Source organism: Salvelinus alpinus, chromosome 10, assembly GCF_045679555.1.
Source record: "Salvelinus alpinus chromosome 10, SLU_Salpinus.1, whole genome shotgun sequence".
In the NCBI taxonomy this organism is placed as follows: domain Eukaryota; kingdom Metazoa; phylum Chordata; class Actinopteri; order Salmoniformes; family Salmonidae; genus Salvelinus; species Salvelinus alpinus.
The window spans coordinates 72,961,102-72,981,999 of record NC_092095.1 but is presented as its reverse complement, the minus strand read 5'-3'; the positions used below and the strand labels follow the sequence as shown (position 1 = coordinate 72,981,999).

The 20,898-nt window shown below is 41.8% G+C and overlaps 2 protein-coding genes across 4 annotated transcripts in view; one reads left to right on the top strand and one right to left on the bottom strand.

The window, feature by feature from the left end:
- The window catches only part of LOC139533065 (zinc finger protein ZFP2-like), a 316,223-nt gene that overhangs the window by 24,938 nt on the left and 270,387 nt on the right, over positions 1-20,898 (bottom strand). The window lies entirely within an intron of this gene.
- LOC139533031 (zinc finger protein ZFP2-like) overlaps positions 1-20,898 on the top strand; it is a 530,089-nt gene that overhangs the window by 355,955 nt on the left and 153,236 nt on the right. The gene's annotated exons all lie outside the window — the stretch shown is intronic.

Genomic DNA, 20,898 nt, shown 5'->3' with positions numbered 1-20,898 from the left:
CTTAACCGCTAGGCTACCTGCCGCCAGATCAATTAACTTCAATACAGTTATTCAAATACATTCATCATCAATGACTAAAATAATGAATCTAGTATTAAAAGACAAATTAATAAACACAAGTAGTCGATTCATAGCCTGTTTATCATTAAACAAAATTGTTTAGTAATATAAAATAATCCACCCAAACTAATGCTGAAAAGTGATCACCACAACATCTTTATCTGATATACACTGAGTGCACAAAACATTAGGAACGCCTTCCTAATATTGAGTTATACCTCCTTTTGTCCTCAGAACAGCCTCAATTAGTCGGGGTATGGACACTCCAAGGTGTTGAGAACGTTCCACATGGATGCTGGCCCATGTTGACTCCAATGCTTCCCACAATTGTGTCAAGTTGGCTGGGAGTGGATCTCTACTCCGAATAGCTTGATCCATCTCCTCCCACAGATGCACAATTGGATTGAGATCTGGTGACTCGGCAGGCCACTGCATTAAGCTGAATTCCCTGTCATGTTCTTGGAATCAGTTCTGGACAAGCCTTGTGGCATAATCCTGCTGAAAAAAATCTATTTGCAGATGGATACACTGCCACCATGAAGGGATACACCTGATTGGCAATGATCTTTACATAAACGTTGCTCCACTTTTATCAAGGGGCCCAATATGTGGCATGAAAACACACCATCATACCACCACCACCAGCCTGCAATGTTGTACTCGTGGTTTCCTCCCATCAGCGTGAAACAGCAGGAACAGGGATTCATCAGACCAGGCAATGTTTTTAAAATTCTCCAGTGTTTTCATTCCTTATCCCACTGCAACTGCAGTATCTTGTTTTCTACTGAAAGCTAATGGGGATCCAAAATAAATACAACAACTACATCATTATTGTTGGCTTCCAAGATGGCATAGCAGTTCAGACGTCATTTTGTCCTCGTATTGTCGTGTCCTGTATATATATATATTTACACCTTTCTTCGCATATCTTTTATATATTTTATTATCCAAGAACTCAACTACAAAAAGCTTTCCTGCAACCTGCCTCACCAATTACAGAAAAAAAAGTATTATTTACCTCAAATCTGAAAATTCACAATTGAAGCTAGCCAGAAGCTAACCAGAAGCTAGCCAGAAGCTAGCCAGAAGCTAACCAGAAGCTAGCCAGAAGCTAGCCAGAAGCTAGCCAGAAGCTAGCCAGAAGCTAACCTGAAACTACCCAGAAGTTAGCCGGTTTACTGGCTAACGTTAGTATTTCAGCTACCCACGTTTTGTGGTCATCAGCTATTCCTTTAGCTCGATAATCTATCGGCACTTTTGTACAACGCGACTCAGACCAGAACATACCGGACCTATTTTTCTCAATATCCCCGGATTTCAACCGCAAGCTCTGGACATTTACACCTTGATTTCGCAGCTAGTGTCGTGGAACATCGTCTCAGAAATATAACACTCGTAAGAACTTGTGAAATCAAATAGACTTTTTAATACAATTGTATAGCAAGCCGGAATGGCCCGCGGAACACCCACTTTCCCAGAGCCCTAGCTCTTATATTTATACACACATAGTATTATGTCCATCCCTTATGCAAATGAAGTTTCTTTTCTTAACCTCTTGAGAATACAGGGGGTGCTATTTTCGCATTAGCATAATTTGCTCTACAGATTAAACTGCTTCTTATTCAATTATTGCTCTTACTATATGCATATAAATAATACCGTTGGAAAGAAAACAATCTCCAGTTTCTAAAACCGTTTCAATTTTGTCTCTGAGTGATTCAGAAGTCATTTCACAGCACTTTCCATGACCAAGAACATAAAATCAAGATGTTTTGTGCTGGCTTCAAAGCTCTGCCTATATATGGTCATGCCTCCTATGACCCGAAACACAACTCACTGGCCTTCCTCTGGGTGTCTAGAGGACGTCAGAGGAAAAATTTCTTGTCTATCTGGGACTGACGTGAAATGAGAGCAAAATCTTTGGCATGACCGACAACTTCCGGTTCTCGATTGGATGGAATTTGAGCTACGTTTTTCTTGTGTTGTGCGGCCATTATTATCTCCGTGTCGAAGTTTGTTTGATACATGTGACCAGATCATCGTAATGTATGTTTTTTCAATATAGTTTAATCAGATTATTTGAATTTTTTAGGGAGTTTTGCGGTGTTCAGTTGTTAGATTTTAGTATCGTTTGAGAAATACGTGCCACTCCACCGGTACCTGTGCTAAATGGAGTGGGAAAGGAACGACTCTGAACGCAACCAACAACTCATCTTGACAATGGACACTTTGATCAACATTCTGATGAAAGAGCAGCCATAGTAAGACCCAATTTACGATGTTATATCATATCTGTTGTGCATGTGATCTTGCCGTGGGCGCCCAGCCGAATCTGCCTGGTATAGCTATGCTAATTTAGCGCTACATTTTGTTTTCGTTATAAAACATTTTATAAATCTGAAATATTGTTTGGATTCACCAGATGTTGGGCTTTCAATATCTGTACGCTGTGTATTTTTCTGAAATGTTTTAAAATGAGTAATTAGTTATATGACGTTGGTCTCTGTAATTATTCTGGCTGGGTCGGCACCTTTTCAGAATGCAGCTGCAATGTAGAACTGTGATTTATACCTGAAAAATGCACATTTTCAAAAAAAAACTATGCAATACCATAAATATGTTATCAGACTGTCATCTTATGAATTTGTTTCTTGGTTAGTGGCTATATATATTTTTATTTAGTCGAATTAGTGATAGCTACTGACGCAGGGAAAAACTGTTGGGAGTGAAAAAATCCTCTCCTTTGCTAACGTGGTTAGCTAATAGATTTACATATTGTGTCTTCCCTGTTAAACATTTTAAAAATCTGAAATGGTGGCTTTATTCACAAGACCTGTATCTTTCATCTGGTGTCTTGGACTTGTGATTTAATGATATTTAGATGCTACAAGTTACTTGTGACGCTATGCTAATCAGTGGGGGGTGGGTGCTACCGGATCAGGGTTGGTGACTCGTGAGAAGTTAAGTCATTCGCCACCATTATCTTTTAGTTCAAGCTTCCTGCTTCTTCACGCCCAATAACGCCCATATCTGCTTTCAATTAGATTATAATGGTGGCCGGACCCTCTCTTATCCCAAAAATAATATATGTCCATCTATCCTATAGGCCTTCTTTTTAGAAGGAGCTGACTATGGGTCCTTCTATCATTAGTGTCAGCAGACCATGTGTCTCCCCCTTTCATTAATGTGTCAATCTACTCTTTGTTCTGCCTTTATTGGAATCAGCAGACTCTATCCTATAAGCCTTCTTTTTAGAAGGAGCTGACTATGGGTCCTTTTATCATTAGTGTGTCAGCAGACCATGTGTCTCACCCTTTCATTAATGTGTCAATCTACTCTTTGTTCTGTTCTCCCCTATCCTTAGTGTGTCCAATTGTCTTAGGCGCCTATGTGTCTCCCTGTCTTCCTGTGGTCTGTTTTTAATGTTCAGCTGTCCTATACGTCTCATTTACTCCTACACTAGCTAGCTGCAAACCGTGTGACTATTGGCTTATGTCGATCCCGGAGCAAACTTAAATTATTCCGGAGCTAGCCAGCTGAAGAGTTCCATCAGCCATTCCTGGGCTACAATCACCTATCCGGACCCGGTTTTTTTTACTACAAATGCGGAGCCCCACCGGGCCTTCACGACTGACTACCGACGTTATCTGCCCGAGGGAGTTATCCAACTGGCACCTCTGTCGCGACGTTACCTGAACGCTCATCTGGGGCCCGCTAATCTTTAGCTGTCTTATCGGCTGCTATCTGAATAAGTATATCGGACAATTTTTCTTGGGTCACAATATCTATTTTGCCAATTGGATTGATCCCCTCTACCACACGGAACCCCACTAATCTACCGACGGAAACGCACAAGGTGACTAAAAATAGACCTCCATCCTATGCTATCTTGTTACCGATAGCCAGCTACCCGGCCAGCTGTCTGGATCGCCGTGACCCCAACCAAACTCTACTCACTGGACCCTTATGATCAATCGATTAAGCATGCCTCTCCTTAATGTAAATATGCCTTGTCCATTGCTGTTCTGGATAGTGTTTATTGGCTTATTTCACTGTAGAGCCTCTAGCCCTGCTCACTATACCATATCCAACCTTTCAGTTCCACCACCCACATATACGATGACATCACCTGGTTTCAATGATGTTTCTAGAGACAATATCTCTCTCATCATCACTCAATACCTAGGTTTACCTCCACTGTATTCACATCCTACCATACCTTTGTCTGTACATTATTCCTTGAAGCTATTTTATCGCCCCCAGAAACTTCCTTTTACTCTCTGTTCTAGACGTTCTAGACAACCAATTCTCATAGCTTTTAGCCGTACCCTTATCCTACTTCTCCTCTGTTCCTCTGGTGATGTAGAGGTGAATCCAGGCCCTGCAGTACCTAGCTCCACTCCTATTCCCCAGGCGCTCTCTTTTGATGACTTCTGTAACCGTAATAGCCTTGGTTTCATGCATGTTAACATTAGAAGCCTCCTCCCTAAGTTTGTTTTGTTCACTGCTTTAGCACACTCTGCCAACCCAGATGTTCTAGTCGTGTCTGAATCCTGGCTTAGGAAGACCACCAAAAATTCTGACATTTTCATCCCCAACTACAAGATTTTCAGACAAGATAGAACAGCCAAAGGGGGCGGTGTTGCAATCTACTGCAAAGATTGCCTGCAGAGTTCTGTTTTACTATCCAGGTCTGTTCCCAAACAATTTGAACTTCTACTTTTAAAAATCCACCTCTCTAAAAACAAGTCTCTCACCGTTGCCGCCTGCTATAGACCACCCTCTGCCCCCAGCTGTGCTCTGGACACCATATGTGAACTGATTGCCCCCATCTATCTTCAGAGCTCGTGCTGCTAGGCGACCTAAATTGGAACATGCTTTACACCCCAGCCATCCTACAATCTAAGCTTGATGCCCTCAATCTCACACAAATTATCAATGAACCTACCAGGTACCACCCCAATTCCGTAAACACGGGTACCCTCATAGATATCATCCTAACCAACTTGCCCTCCAAATACACCTCTGCTGTTTTCAACCAAGATCTCAGCGATCACTGCCTCATTGCCTGCATCCGTAATGGGTCAGCGGTCAAACGACCTCCACTCATCACTGTCAAACGCTCCCTGAAACACTTCAGCGAGCAGCCCTTTCTAATCGACCTGGCCGAGGTATCCTGGAAGGATATTGATCTCATCCCGTCAGTAGAGGATGCCTGGATATTTTTTTTAAATGCCTTCCTCACCATCTTGAATAAGCATGCCCCATTCAAGAAATTTTGAACCAGGAACAGATATAGCCCTTGGTTCTCTCCTGACCTGACTGCCCTTAACCAACAGAAAAACATCCTATGGCGTTCTGCATTAGCATCGAACAGCCCCCGTGATATGCAACTTCTCAGGGAAGCTAGAAACCAATATACACAGGCAGTTAGAAAAGCCAAGGCTAGCTTTTTCAAGCAGAAATTTGCTTCCTGCAACACAAACTCAAAAAAGTTCTGGGACACTGTAAAGTCCATGGAGAATAAGAACACCTCCTCCCAGCTTCCAACTGCACTGAAGATAGGAAACACTGTCACCACCGACAAATCCACTATAATTGAGAATTTCAATAAGCATTTTTCTACGGCTGGCCATGCTTTCCACCAGGCTACCCCTACCCCGGTCAACAGCACTGCCCTCCCCTCTGCTACTCGCCCACGCCTTCCCCATTTCTCTTTCTCCCAAATACAGTCAGCTGATGTTCTGAAAGAGCTGCAAAATCTGGACCCTTACAAATCAGCCGGGCTAGATAATCTGGACCCTTTCTTTCTAAAACTATCTGCTGAAATTGTTGCCACCCCTATTACTAGCCTTTTCAACCTCTCTTTCGTGTTGTCTGAGATTCCCAAAGATTGTAAAGCAGCTGCGGTTATCCCCCTCTTCAAAGGGGGGGACACTCTTGACCCAAACAGCTACAGACCTATATCTATCCTACCCTGCCTTTCTACGGTCTTCGAAAGCCAAGTCAACAAACAGATTACCGACCATTTCGAAACCCACCATACCTTCTCTGCTATGCAATCTGGTTTCAGAGCTGGTCATGGGTGCACCTCAGCCACGCTCAAGGTCATAAACGATATCTTAACCGCCATCGATAGGAAACAATACTGTGCAGCCGTATTCATTGACCTGGCCAAGGCTTTTGACTCTGTCAATCACCACATCCTCATCGGCAGACTCGACAGCCTTGGTTTCTCTAATGATTGCCTCGCCTGGTTCACCAACTACTTCTCTGATCGAGTTCAGTGTGTCAAATCGGAGGGTCTGTTGTCCGGACCTCTGGCAGTCTCTATGGGGGTGCCACAGGGTTCAATTCTTGGACCGACTCTCTTCTCTGTATACATCAATGATGTCGCTCTTGCTGCTGGTGAGTCTCTGATCCACCTCTACGCAGACGACACTATTCTGTATACTTCTGGCCCTTCTTTTGACACTGTGTTAACAACCCTCCAGGCGAGCTTCAATGCCATACAACTCTCCTTCCGTGGCCTCCAATTGCTCTTAAATACAAGTAAAACTAAATGCATGCTCTTCAACCGATCGCTGCCTGCACCTGCCCGCCTGTCCAACATCACTACTCTGGACGGCTCTGACTTAGAATATGTGGACAACTACAAATACCTAGGTGTCTGGTTAGACTGTAAACTCTCCTTCCAGACTCACATCAAACATCTCCAATCCAAAGTTAAATCTAGAATTGGCTTCCTATTCCGCAACAAAGCATCCTTCACTCATGCTGCCAAACATACCCTTGTAAAACTGACCATCCTACCAATCCTCGACTTCGGTGATGTCATTTACAAAACAGCCTCCAAAACCCTACTCAAGAAATTGGATGCAGTCTATCACAGTGCCATCCGTTTTGTCACCAAAGCCCCATATATTACCCACCACTGCGACCTGTACACTCTCGTTGGCTGGCCCTCGCTTCATACTCGTCGCCAAACCCACTGGCTCCAGGTCATCTACAAAACCCTGCTAGGTAAAGTACCCCCTTATCTCAGCTCGCTGGTCACCATAGCAGCACCTACCTGTAGCACGCGTTCCAGCAGGTATATCTCGCTGGTCACCCCCAAAACCAACTCTTCCTTTGGCCGCCTCTCCTTCCAGTTCTCTGCTGCCAATGACTGGAACGAACTACAAAAATCTCTGAAACTGGAAACACTTATCTCCCTCACTAGCTTTAAGCACCAGCTGTCAGAGCAGCTCATAGATTACTGCACCTGTACATAGCCCATCTATAATTCAGCCCAAACAACTACCTCTTTACCTACTGTATTTATTTATTTATTTTGCTCCTTTGCACCCCATTATTTCTATCTCTACTTTGCACTTTCTTCCACTGCAAACCAACCATTCCAGTGTTTTTTACTTGCTATATTGTATTTACTTCGCCACCATGGCCTTTTTTATATTTTTATTTATTTATATATATATATTTTGTTTGCCTTCACCTCCCTTATCTCACCTCACTTGCTCACATTGTATATAGACTTATTTTTCACTGTATTATTGACTGTATGTTTGTTTTACTCCATGTGTAACTATGTGTTGTTGTATGTGTCGAACTGCTTTGCTTTATCTTGGCCAGGTTGCAATTGTAAATGAGAACGTGTTCTCAATTTGCCTACCTGGTTAAATAAAGGTGAAATAAAAAAAATGTTTTTAAAAAGTAAGGGTTATAGTTTTCACCTGGGTTCAGCTGGTCAGTCTATGTCATGAAAAGAGCTGGTGTCCTTAATGTTTTGCAAAATCAGTGTATGTTGTGTCTACCAGCTCATTCCCACAGAAAACTGCAGAGGGAAGCAGTACCACCCAGTCACCCATCAGAATCTATTGTGAGGCGCCTCACAGAGGATATTCAACCGTAAGGTAATCTCAATATCTTTACAGTAGAAGCTAAAAAAACACACCAGAGAGAATAAAGTAGACGGCACACGTCAAACGTTTGATTTATGACCCTATGTCCGGATGACGTGTGCATGCCCATATTTGGGCATCCGGTCAGGGCATCCTGGCGGGAAGTGATCACGTGGTTATGCCCATATATGGGCATCTTGTTCCTGTTCTCACGCCTTAGAGTGAGTGCGACAATATGTATATAATGCCTTTGAAGTTGTCATGATGATTGATGTCTAGGGACCTCCTTGAACTGGGGAGATGAACATTTTGAAGAGTATGGCCCCCTGTTTTATTGACCTTAGGGTTGTTGTCTATGAAACACGAATGTCCTGGGGTATTGGGGTTGGCAGACACCTTATAAATAAATTCCAGAACAAGACATGCCCCAGAACACTAAACAAGATTTTTTTAAATAAACCCTGAACATTAAACAGAAAATTATGTCTCCTAGGCCAATTCTCGGGATGCTATGCGTCTCGCGTCAGGAAGCCAGTGACAAAAGCCTCGAGGAAGTTCTGTGTGAAGCCCCAGAATGTTTTAAAGGAGTTTTGGGTACGAGTGAGGGACATATGTCTTACATATTCCAACCGGAGGATTCTACGGTTAAGATATTCACAGACAGTGGCCCCAAACCCCTTTATCAGGCAAAACCTAGGAGTTTTTCTCCTGCATGGGGATGAGAGAATGGCTTAAGATTAGGCTAGCGCTCTGTAAAATTGAACAGGCCCTGAGTGGTACAACTGTGCCCGGATATGCACTGGAAGAACAGGTCTGCGGACGCAGTGATCTGAAGGCCCTAAGAATCGCTTCAATGGCCTATAGCCCTGACTCCAAAGTGACAATTTTAGCATGTGAACAATTTGATAGTGCAAATGCGACAAAGTCTGTCAGTTCTCATGTATCTTCCAAAGCATGCATGGATGTCAACTTTTTTATGCCAGTGTTTAGCTTTAAATGGATTGATTATCCCATATTCATAACCCCTATGAATAAGCTGGACAGTCTTTCCCAAAATCGTGAACAATTACGGCACTGGCCGCGTCTATCCTTGAGACATACCCAGGATCTACATGCCCGACGGATTATCTACCCATGGAGTGAAAACTTACGGAGCTTTGATGGTGTGTGCAAGAGAGCCAGGCATGGCGATGGTGAATTGGATACGAATAATGGTCAGGGCTAACCAGGCCCTTTATCTGTAAGAAAGGCATAGTAAAAAGGTGTAATTAATTATGACATGCTTTAAACTGTATGTACTTTACCCAATGGCGAAGCAGATCTTGAACAATTTATCGCCCTGCTAGAACGACTTGTTCAGTCAAATTTATCCGTCATAGCCGATAGGACCCTCGAGCTTGTAGTGCAATTAATATGTCAACCCCAGGGTGGTGGGGGTCAGAGACGGAAGCTAGATAGCCTAATGCAAACAGAAATCATAAGCAATAAAAGGGCCTGCCTCATAAACGTTCACAATCCTGGTAATAAGCTATGCTTTGCAATAGATCTGTCCCATTTACTCAACCCTGGATGTACTGATCTAGCGGCGTTACAAAAGGCTAAAGAGCTCCAAACTGCTGTGGGTCTAGGTATACATGATGCTGTGGCTTTCTCTGACATACTCAAATTTGAAAACTTTCTGAATATCAAGATTGTGGTTTTGTACCACAGTAGAGCTAATGCAGCTCTCTTGAAATTCCAAAACAACCCCCAACCTCAGACTCTGCACTTTTATGTGCAAAACGAACATTACTATGCCGTTACTAACATCACAGCGTTTTTAGGCGCCCCATATGTGTGTCCATCATGCCATACCGGCTACACCCGAATGGGGGGGCACTCGTGCCGTTATAACTGTTCAGTATGTCTGGATAAAAATTGTCCTATGCAACCCTTAAACTTGACACCCTGTGAGGATTGCCACCGCACATGTCGTTCGGCCTACTGTTACGAAAAACACAAAATTGAAACATGGCACCCCAAGGCCTGTAAATCTGTAAGCAGTTGTGACATTAACAAGAAATGTCCAAAATGCCATTGCAATTACAACCTTAAAATAGATAGCCCTAAACTGCATGTGTGTGGAATCATACATTGCCCAATCTGTAAAGGGCCTTTGAAAAGCAGAGACACTGAAGTGGTTCAAGAAGTGCAACACGAGTGTTATATTCAGCCCGTGGCTGAAGATGAACATTCAGAGAAATACGTGTTCTATGATTTTGAGACAAATCAGCAATCGGGTTCATTTGCCTATTTTTGTATCTACCATGACTTTCAAGGGTGAAAAGTGGTCGGCCGAGGGACCCAATTGTGCACTGCTCTTTCTAAAACACTTTAGAAAACCCCAGTACAGAACCTTCACGTTTATAGCGCACAATGCTCGAGCCTATGACTCCTACCTTCTTCTGAACCCCTTGATACAGCAAGGCGTTGCACCCAGTGTCATAGCTCAAGGTAGTAAAATCTTGTGTTTTGTAGACCCCGCCTTCAACCAGAGATACATTGACAGTTTAAGCTTCTTACCCATGAGATTGGCTCAAATGCCAGAGGCCTTGGGTTTTGAAAACTCTGTGAAAGGCTGGTTCCCACTTCTTCACATCTGAGGAGAATCTACATTATATTGGATCTTATCCCTGCATCGAAATGTACGGGTGTGATCAAATGTCTCCCAAAGAGCGTGAGATTCATGACGTGGTACGAGACAGTAAGACATGGCCCCTTTGATTTCCATAAAGATATGGAATTATACTGTGACAATGATCTGGTTATACTTCGTGAAGGATGCCTCAGATTCAGAGAAGAGGTAATCAAAGATGCAGGCATTGACCCCTGGAGTTGTACAACTATTGCATCGGCTTGCATGAAAACCTATCGTATGAGTACAACGGTTGTTTCTTCCACGGTTGTAAATCTTCCTTTGTGCCCCAAGGCCATGTGTGTCCTAACCCAAAAGACCTTTGGGGAAATGTACCAAGAGTTTCAAGACAAATTGGATTCTTTACAGGCTACTTACGGGTTAAAAGTTGTGGTTTTGTGGGAGCACAAATGGACAGCCCTCAAAAAGTCTGATCCTCATGTTCAAGCCTTCTATTCCAGCTATGACACACCAGAACCCCTGGAACCACGACAGGCCTTGTATGGAGGCCGTACCAATGCTTTGACATTGCGGTATGTAGCGCAACCCGACGAGACAATAGGATATGTAGATTTTACATCCCTTTATCATCATGTAATGAGTTCCTCATGCTATCCTATGGGGCATCCGGAAATTATTCACCGCGACTGACTTACCCCAAAACTATTTTGGTCTGATCAAAGCAACTGTCTACCCTCCTAGGGGTTTGTTTATACCAGTGTTGCCTTACAAGGGACCTCAAGGAAAACTTTTCTTTCCCCTTTGTCGCACCTGCCGTGAAAACAACAACCAGGAAAACCCTTGTGATCACTCAGATCAAGAAAGAGCCCTGACAGGTGTATGGGTCACAGTTGAATTCTCTAAGGCTCTAGAGATGGGGTATCGTGTGGCCAACATCTTTGAAGTGTGGAACTTTTCCAGGAAATCAGACACTCTTTTTAAAGAGTACATCAAGACCTTCTTGAGATGCAAGCAAATGGCTTCAGGCTATCCTGCATCGGTCACAGATCAAGAGAGCAAAGACAAGTACATTCAAGACTATCACGACAGAGAAGGCATACTTCTTGACCCTGACAGAATAGAGGTCAACAAAACCAAAAGAAATGTGTCGAAATTGTACTTGAACTAACTTTGGGGGAAATTATCGCAGAGATGCATTATGCTAACAACGTCGATCATTAACTTCTACTTCATCACAATCCCGGATCCGGGAGCAACCCCATCAGTAAAAAAGCTGACTAGCATAGCCTAGCATAGCGTCACAAGTAAATACTAGCATCTAAACATCATTAAATCACAAGTCCAAGACACCAGATGAAAGATACACATCTTGTGAATCCAGCCATCATTTCTGATTTTTAAAATGTTTTACAGCGAAAACACTATGTATTTCTATTAGCTAACCACGATAGCAAAAGACACAACTTTTTTCCCCCACCATTTTCTTCCTGCATAGGTAGCTATCACAATTTCGACCAAATAAAGATATAAATAGTCACTAACCAAGAAACAACTTCATCAGATGACAGTCTGATAACATATTTATTGTATAGCATATGTTTTGTTAGAAAAATGTGCATATTTCAGGTATAAATCATAGTTTTACATTGCAGCCACCATCACAACTCTCACCAAAGCAACTAGAATAACTACAGAGACCAACGTGAATTACCTAAATACTCATCATAAAACATTTATGAGAAATACACAGCGTACAGCAAATGAAAGACAAAGATCTTGTGAATCCAGCCAATATTTCAGATTTTTTAAGTGTTTTACAGCGAAAACACAATATAGCATTATATTAGCTTACTACAATAGCCAACCACACAACAGCATTGATTCAAGCCAACAATAGCGATAACGAATAAACCAGCAAAAGATATTAATTTTTTCACTAACCAACTCAAACTTCTTCAGATGACAGTCCTATAACATCATATTACACAATACATATAGAGTTTGTTCGAAAATGTGCATATTTAGCGGCACAAATCGTGGTTATACAATGAGAATAGTAGCCAAGCTGCCAACAATATGTCGGGAGAAATCTTGGGAGAGGCACCGAATCTAATCAGTAACTAATCATAAACTTGACTAAAAAATACAGGTTGGACAGCAAATGAAAGATACATTAGATCTTAATGCAACCGCTGTGTTAGATTATTAAAATTAACGTTACTACGACATACAGCGTGCGTTAAAGCGAGACCGCACCGAAATTAATGGCGGAACAGTAGTTTTACATTTTTCAACAGAACAACGAATTAACATCATAAATACTTCTTACTTTTTGATGAGCTCCCATCAGAATCTTGGGCAAGTTGTCCTTTGTCCAGAGGAATCGTTGCTCGGTTGTAGATTGTCGCCTTCAACTTTGGAATTAGCAGTAAACATTAGCCATGTGGCGAAGACGTGTCCAACTCACCATAACGCAGCACAAATAAAATACCGAAAATCGCAATATACTGATATAACTCGGTTTAAAATAACAACATTATGATGTCTTTAACACCTATATCGAATAAAATCAGAGCCGGATATATCTAAGGCCTATAACGGTAGCTTTCCAGAACGCCATCCTGAGGTCTGTCTTGCGTCATGGCGAAAGATGAAAAGACTGGACCCAACTCAGATCTGCCTAGCAACTCCATTCCAATTCTCACTATTTGCTGAAATCTAGGGGAAGGCGTATGCAGTGCATCTCGACCAATAGAAGACATGCAAATTAATAAACTGACCCCAGAACAGCCTGCCTGATTTCAGATTTCTCACTTCCTCACAGGAAAATTGCTCCAACTTGAGTTCTGTTTTACTCACAGATATAATTCAAAAGGTTTTAGAAACTAGAGTGTTTTCTATCCAATAGTAATAATAATATGCATATTGTACGAGCAAGAATTGAGTACGAGGCAGTTTAATTTGGGAACAAAATTTTTACAAAGTGAAAACAGCACCCCCTATTGAGAAAAGGTTAAAGACCCCAAAGAATTTTTGGAATTTGTTTTTCCGGACCAATACGAAATTTCACATTTTTCATTCTTGAGTCAAGACATTGCCCTGGAGCAAAGGAGGTGCAACCAGAAGTGGGTTCTACCCCCGGGTAATGTAAATGTGTTTCTTGCAGCATTTACCACGGCCTATGGCCGACTTGAACTGTACACCCTCATGGAACAGCTTCAGAGGCGGGTTCTTTACCACGACTCAGACTCTGTGGTCTATGTAAGCAAACAGGGTGATTGGAACCCCCCACTTAGCAACTATCTGGGTGGTTTAACGAGTGAACTCGAAGAGGGTGACAATATCACAGAATGGTCCTCATGTGGACCCAAAAGCTATGCTTTTAGGACCAAAGACAATCACGTGGTGTTGAAAGCCAAAGGCGTGACTCAAAACTATGAAAATGCCCCGCGTGTAAACTTGGAATCAATCACACGCTTGGTCGAGGGGTTCATAAACGACAAGAATAGTGACTTGGAGATTTTGAGCTCCTACAAAAAAATTGTTAGGGATAAAAAGGGCTTCCATCTAAGGAACACCCCACTTACTAAAAGATTCAGGGTAGTCTATGACAAGAAACTGCTATTGCCTGACGGGACCACATTGCCCTTTGGCTACTGACTTATGCTACAAGCCCCCCCAGTGTGTCTTAAAGCTTAAGATATAAGTACTGCTGTAGCTGGTTTTGACCCCCGGTTGCAACTGCCATTTTCGGCCTTAATCGCAGGCCCATCAAATAGCGGTAAAACTTGCTTTGGAAAAAGTATTTTAGAGAATTCTGAACATGTGTTATCTCAAAAGCCGGATAATATTGTGTGGTGTTATTCATGTTATCAACCTCTGTATGATGAATTATTGAAGACAATAAAAATCAAGTTTGTTGAAGGAATACCTGAATCTCTGTCTGATGATGAACTTCTCCCTCCTCATAAAAACAATCTGCTGGTTTTGGACGATATGCTATTTGCAGGTAGCGAACATCCCAAAATTGCACGAGCTTTTACCCAATATACTCATCATAGAAACCTGTCCGTGCTTTACTTGGTGCAGAATGTGTTTCACCAAGGTAAAAATAGCCGTACCATTAGCTTGAACGCCAATTACATGGTTTTGTTCAAAAATCCTAGAGACAAACTGCAAATTAGCACTCTAGCTCAACAGATGTACCCGGGAAAGAAATCCTACTTTATGGAGAGCTATGAGGACGCTACCAAAGCGCCATTTTCTTATTTAATCGTGGATTTAAAAGCAAATACTCCAGAACACCTGAGGCTACGAACCGGTCTGTTCCCATGGCAGTGGCCTGCTGCGTACATTCCAAAAAAGTAACAGCTATGTCTCTGCATTTAAAAAGAAACCTGCCCCTCTTGAGAAGCCTAGTTGGGTCTACAACTAAAGAACGGAAGGCCATCTTGGGTCGCTGTTCTTCAGATCTCATATTATCCCTATGTGAGATTGCTTTGAATCTTCTCAAAGGACGCATTCCACTCACCCTGACCCAATTGAAAAAATTAAAGAGACAAAAGACCGCGATCAAACGCTTTGCCAATAAAGGGGCCAGTCTTCAAAAGAAAAGACATAGCATACAACAGTCTGGGGGTTTTCTTCTACCTTTACTAAGTATAGCTGTGCCCTTCATCACCAGCCTTATTGCTGCCAGACGTGGGGGGTGAACACCGAGTGTGATGGCCAATAAAATGTATTTGGTGCCACAACAATTTTATTTATTTATTTTATTTTACCTTTATTTTACTAGGCAAGTCAGTTAAGAACAAATTCTTATTTTCAATGACGGCCTAGGAACAGTGGGTTAACTGCCTGTTCAGGGGCAGAACGACAGATTTGTACCTTGTCAGCTCGGGGATTCGATCTTGCAACCTTTCGGTTACTAGTCCAACGCTCTAACCACTAGGCTACGCTGCCGCCCCAACAAGAGTTGGATAGACTTAAAAAACAAATGCAGGGTCCTGAAAATATCAGACAAACAGCGGAAAATGATTTGGATACGGCCATGAAGGATATTTTGAACCGAAAAGGATTGAACCCCTATGATAAGATCCAAAAATACACAAACCTATTGCAAAGGTATTTGGCCTTGGTAAAACAAGGGGAGAGAGAGACCAACCATTTAACGCTTTCCCTACCGGACCCTTTAAAAGATGACGAGCCTAGCGAGAGCCAAGCCCCTGTAAGGCCTGTACCTGCGATCTTACCTGTTGAAGATCAAATGCCTGTTGAAGATAAAGTTATGCAGGACATGTTGACACATGTTCTGGTACGTAACAGGAAAAATGTTAGATACATTATTAACAAGATAAAAGACTCAAAGGGGACCGCTACTTGGAATGACAAAGGAGAGTTTATCCTTCAGGGCGCTGTTGTCAGGGGTTCACATATGCTTGACTTGCTTAAAAGTACCACGGCTGCCCACAAGGTTGTTGATGACAGAAGACCTCCCGGGTGGCGTCAGTTTCTTAAGGCCCTGGCAATCCTCAACATTCCCCTCTCGGGTGTACCCAACTATAAGCTACGTCAACAGATTCAAGTTTTAAAACAAAAACCTTCAACGAGATACAGCACCCCTAAAGATGCCCCAACAACCCCGCCCCCATATGAAAGGGATGATGATAACTCATTTACCCCCCTGAACGTCTCAGGACCATTTCCTAATCCCGATCTCTCTGGGTGGTTAGACTTTTGAATGACTATGATTAAATTCAATACATTCAATACATTTTATTTGAAAGAATAAGCAATTTAACATTTGTGGCATTCTTGAAACATTTGACGTGAGCATACGCCTTGATTACACGGTCTTAAAGGACACACATTTGAACACTTTTGATATTTTCTAACAAAACAAGCTACAACGTTATCATTACTTCTTAAAGCATCCTTATAAAGAGACATAACATCTTCAAAATAAACTCCCCGGGCTCTTTGGCATAGGTAGAATACGCAGTGTTGACCGCATGCAGTGGATAGGTTATCTTGCACTTGTTTGATGCTGTAGTATATCTTTGATCCGTTTTTGGTCAAAAATTCTTTAATAGATTTGGGGAAATGTGAAAAACCGGGGGGAAAGCCGTAGGAATCAAAAAAAGGTTTAGATTTTTCTTCCTCCTTCCTCTTCTAATGTCATAGCGAGCCAATGTTCACCCGGCATGTGTTTAGGATGGGTATTGACAAACATGGCAGGCCGCTCCGGCCATTTCTCAATAGGTAATTCATCACAAGCCAACACTCCACAAAATTGTTTTCCAATCAATCGGCTCATGAGCCCTTCCAACTCTTGGGTATTCATGTCTTTGCTCAACAATCCTTAATAATAATCCACTAAGACCTGTCTTCGGGCATTCACTTCCAAGATTGAACCAGAGCATGCATAAACAATCATGCTAACTGTACAGGCTAAAGGTGTATGGAAACGCATTTCCAGCCCGAGGTTACCTTGGGACACCACAGACAGATTTCCTGAGGTGTCATCATCAGGTGATAAATTGAAAGCATACAATGTGTAACCCTCTGCAAAATCATTTCTGTCAATAGGTAAAGAGAGATCTTTTAGATGCCGCCCTGTAGCCAGGAATAGATTGTAAAATTCTTGCACAGATATCCGGTTATTAAATTGCGGTTGGAAAGCCTTAGCAGGGACCTGACGTCCTTCCTGACGGAGAGCTACATACTCTGCATTGAAGTGTTGAAAAGTAAAGTTTTTTTTATCTAAGCTGCCCGTATTAGAGGCGTGATCAACCAGACCTATAACCACATATCGAGGTAAAGGGCCTAGAAATAGGTTTTCTTGACTGCAGATTCTACTGCCCACAGGTATGCTAAAGGTTTTCATGGTAATTCTTTGGAGAGGGTAAAGGGCATTTCCTTTCATCAAAGCCTGTGAGTGACCCAGACGAACTGCCGGAGATAGACACTTTTTTAATAAAAAGCGTTGCCCCCAACACTTTTAAACTAAAGTCCCCGTCCTGGGCAGACATCAGGCAAAACTCAACCTTGGCCCTGGTTAATTTTACTCTTAAATCAACCCGAATTTAAGAGTAAACGTTCTTGAAAGAAAATGTCAGAGTGTATAGGCCCTAGCAAATGAAACTCTTGAGATTTGGCGCAGTAGCGAGCGCGTGCCTACAGTCCTTTGTTTGCACCAGTGGAAGGGTCTGTCGATTCCATAGAGCCTCCTGCAGTATCCTTGCTAAACAGCCCGGCGCTGAATTGTGTCTTGAGAGTGTCTTCGGTGTAGTTGAGTAAACACTCCATGATGGCCCTATAAGGGTATGTGGCACTGCTTTGACTGATTAGGCATTCACCCAAAGTCACGTCCACTTGGGAGAAGATGGTGGCCACTGGGTAATTAATGAGACTCACTTTGGCATCGCCTGCAATATTAGTGCCATCTCTTTTGGTCACTTTTAGACGCAAATGCACCAAGGTGTTGTTGAAGTCCAGATAGTTGTCACCGTGGCCTGGTATGAAAAATTCTATAGGACCGTTGTCGGTAATGGCAGAGAGTGGGGCTATCTCCACATAACTGGACCTCTCTATTGAATGTTGGGTTAACCTGTTATGGCTGCAGGCCGGTGTCGGTACACTTATGACAACAGCCCGTCCAAGTGCAGGGCGCGAAATTCAAAAGATATTTTTTAGAAATATTTAACTTTCACACATTAACAAGTCCAATACAGCAAATGAAAGATAAACATCTTGTGAATCCAGCCAACATGTCCGATTTTTTAAATGTTTTACAGCGAAAACACCACGTATATTTATGTTAGCTCACCACCAAATACAAAAAAGCACAGACATTTTCACAGCACAGGTAGCATGCACAAAACCAACCAAACTAACCAAGAACCAACCAAACTAACCAAGAAAGAACTTCATCAGATGACAGTCTTATAACATGTTATACAATAAATCTATGTTTTGTTCGAAAAATGTGCATATTTGAGGTATAAATCATAGTTTTACATTGCAGCTACAATCGGAAATAGCACCGAAGCAGCTAGAACAATTACAGAGACCAAATTGAAATACCTAAATACTCATCATAAAACATTTATGAAAAATACATGGTGTACAGCAAATGAAAGACAAACATCTTGTGAATCCAGACAATATTTCCGATTCTTTAAGTGTTTTACAGCGAAAACACAATATAGTATTATATTAGCTTACTACAATAGCCTACCACACAACCCCATTCATTCAATTCAACGTTAGCGATGGCGAATAAACCAGCAAAAGATATATTTTTTTTCACTAACCTTCATAAACTTCATCAGATGACAGTCCTATAACATCATATTACACAATACATATATGGTTTATTCGAAAATGTGCATATTTAGAGCTGAAATCCGTGGTTATACAATGTGACCATGTAGCAATTATTTTCCAGAATCTCCGTATATGTTTCTGACACTCACCTATTCTGACCAAATAACTATTCATAAACTTTACTAAAAAATACATGTTGTATAGGAAATGATAGATACACTAGTTCTTTATGCAATCGCCCTGTTAGAATTCTAAACATAACTTCAGTACGACATGCAGCTTACGTTACAGCGAGAGATCGCCCAAAATCTGGGCGCAAACTAATAGTAAACATGTTCGACAGATATATGAAATAACATCATAAATGGGTCCTACTTTTGATGATCTTCCATCAGAATGTTGTACAAGGGGTCCTTTATCTAGAACAATCGTTGTTTGGTTTTAGAATGGCATTTTTCCCTCTCGAATGAGCAAGCAAAACTAGCCAAGTGGCGCTAAGCTCTCCTTCGTCACCAAACGCAAAGAACGCAACACGCCTAAACTCCCGAAAAAATTTCAATAATCAAATAAAACTATATTGAAAAAACATACTTTACGATGATATTATCACATTTATCTTCATGAGTTTCTGAAAAGTATTATTAAAAAATTATTTTCCGCCATCAGTCTGCACTTTCTTGGGGGCCCCTCCTTCATTCAAGAGAGAGTCAAAGGCCCGGGTCACCTCTGCCCCGCTCTTATTTTTTAAGCCCCTTACAAATGCTATTTTAGAGAAAATATCTATAACCGTTAGCATGTAGCGATTTCCATCATTTTTATCTGCAAGGGCCTGCATGTCACATAGATCCGCCTGAAATTGGGACAATGGATGCGCAGAAAAAAAACTCTATTTCTTGGAAATTGTTTTCTTACAGGTTTATGGAGAGTTAATGCATCCTGCTCTGATAACCACTCATTCGCTTAACAGGCTACCGGTTTCTTCGGCTATAGCTCTCTGGAAATGCTCTTTACCACCATAAGACCCGGGGTTAGAGGGATTATAATAAATGTTTTTCAACATCTGCTCCGCCATCCTTCTTGCCTCGCTGAGGTACAATAACGTTAATGAGCCACTTTCAAATAACGACAACATTTCACTTTAATTTTAGAATTTTTATTTTATGCATCAAGTATTACGTATACAGACAATTCAGGATTCTTTGCAGGATACATGTCCCAGTTTTCTCAACGATCACAGCATGCAACACCCTGTATATTTGGTTTAGATTTACAGGCTTGTGTCGCTGAATTTTTAAAAACACACATGTCCGATATATAAGCATATAAACAACAAATATGATACACGTTACAATTAAATGGGGTTTCAAACAAATAAAGTAAAATCTTAGACAAAGTTGTTTCTAATTCTTCAGAATCATCCACAAGACGAGATACCAGTTGTGTCCATTGCAGACTCTCGCCCGTATGTCGTACATGATTCATGATTTGTTCCATTTTCAGCACACGCTCTTCATTAACCCAGGCATTGTGTGTCGTGTAGAACGTTGTTCACTTAATTTTCAATAATCTGATGCATAACATTTGTAAGTTCTCAAAAGAAGAATTTTATTTATTCTCTCTAACATCGTAGACACATAGTTACCCATTGCTTTACAACTAAATAACAAAATGTCACTCGGTCTCTTGGGGTTTATTGAGCCAGAAAGTCATCACATCAGCCACCACAGCTTCCCGGTATTTATTGTTGTCCACCAGGGTGTGTCGGATTTCTTTGAGTTTCTCGTGGATGTAGATTGCCTCCTTCAGTTCATGTAGGAATGCCTCGGTTACCCCGTAAACTCTGGGGATAGACGGCACAAGACCCATAGACTCCAGGGTATAAACCTGCAGGACCACAGTCTTTTCACCAGCTCCTCAAAATGGTTGAAGAAGTAGTATCTTGGCGGGTCATATAGGCACAGATGACGGCGCTGG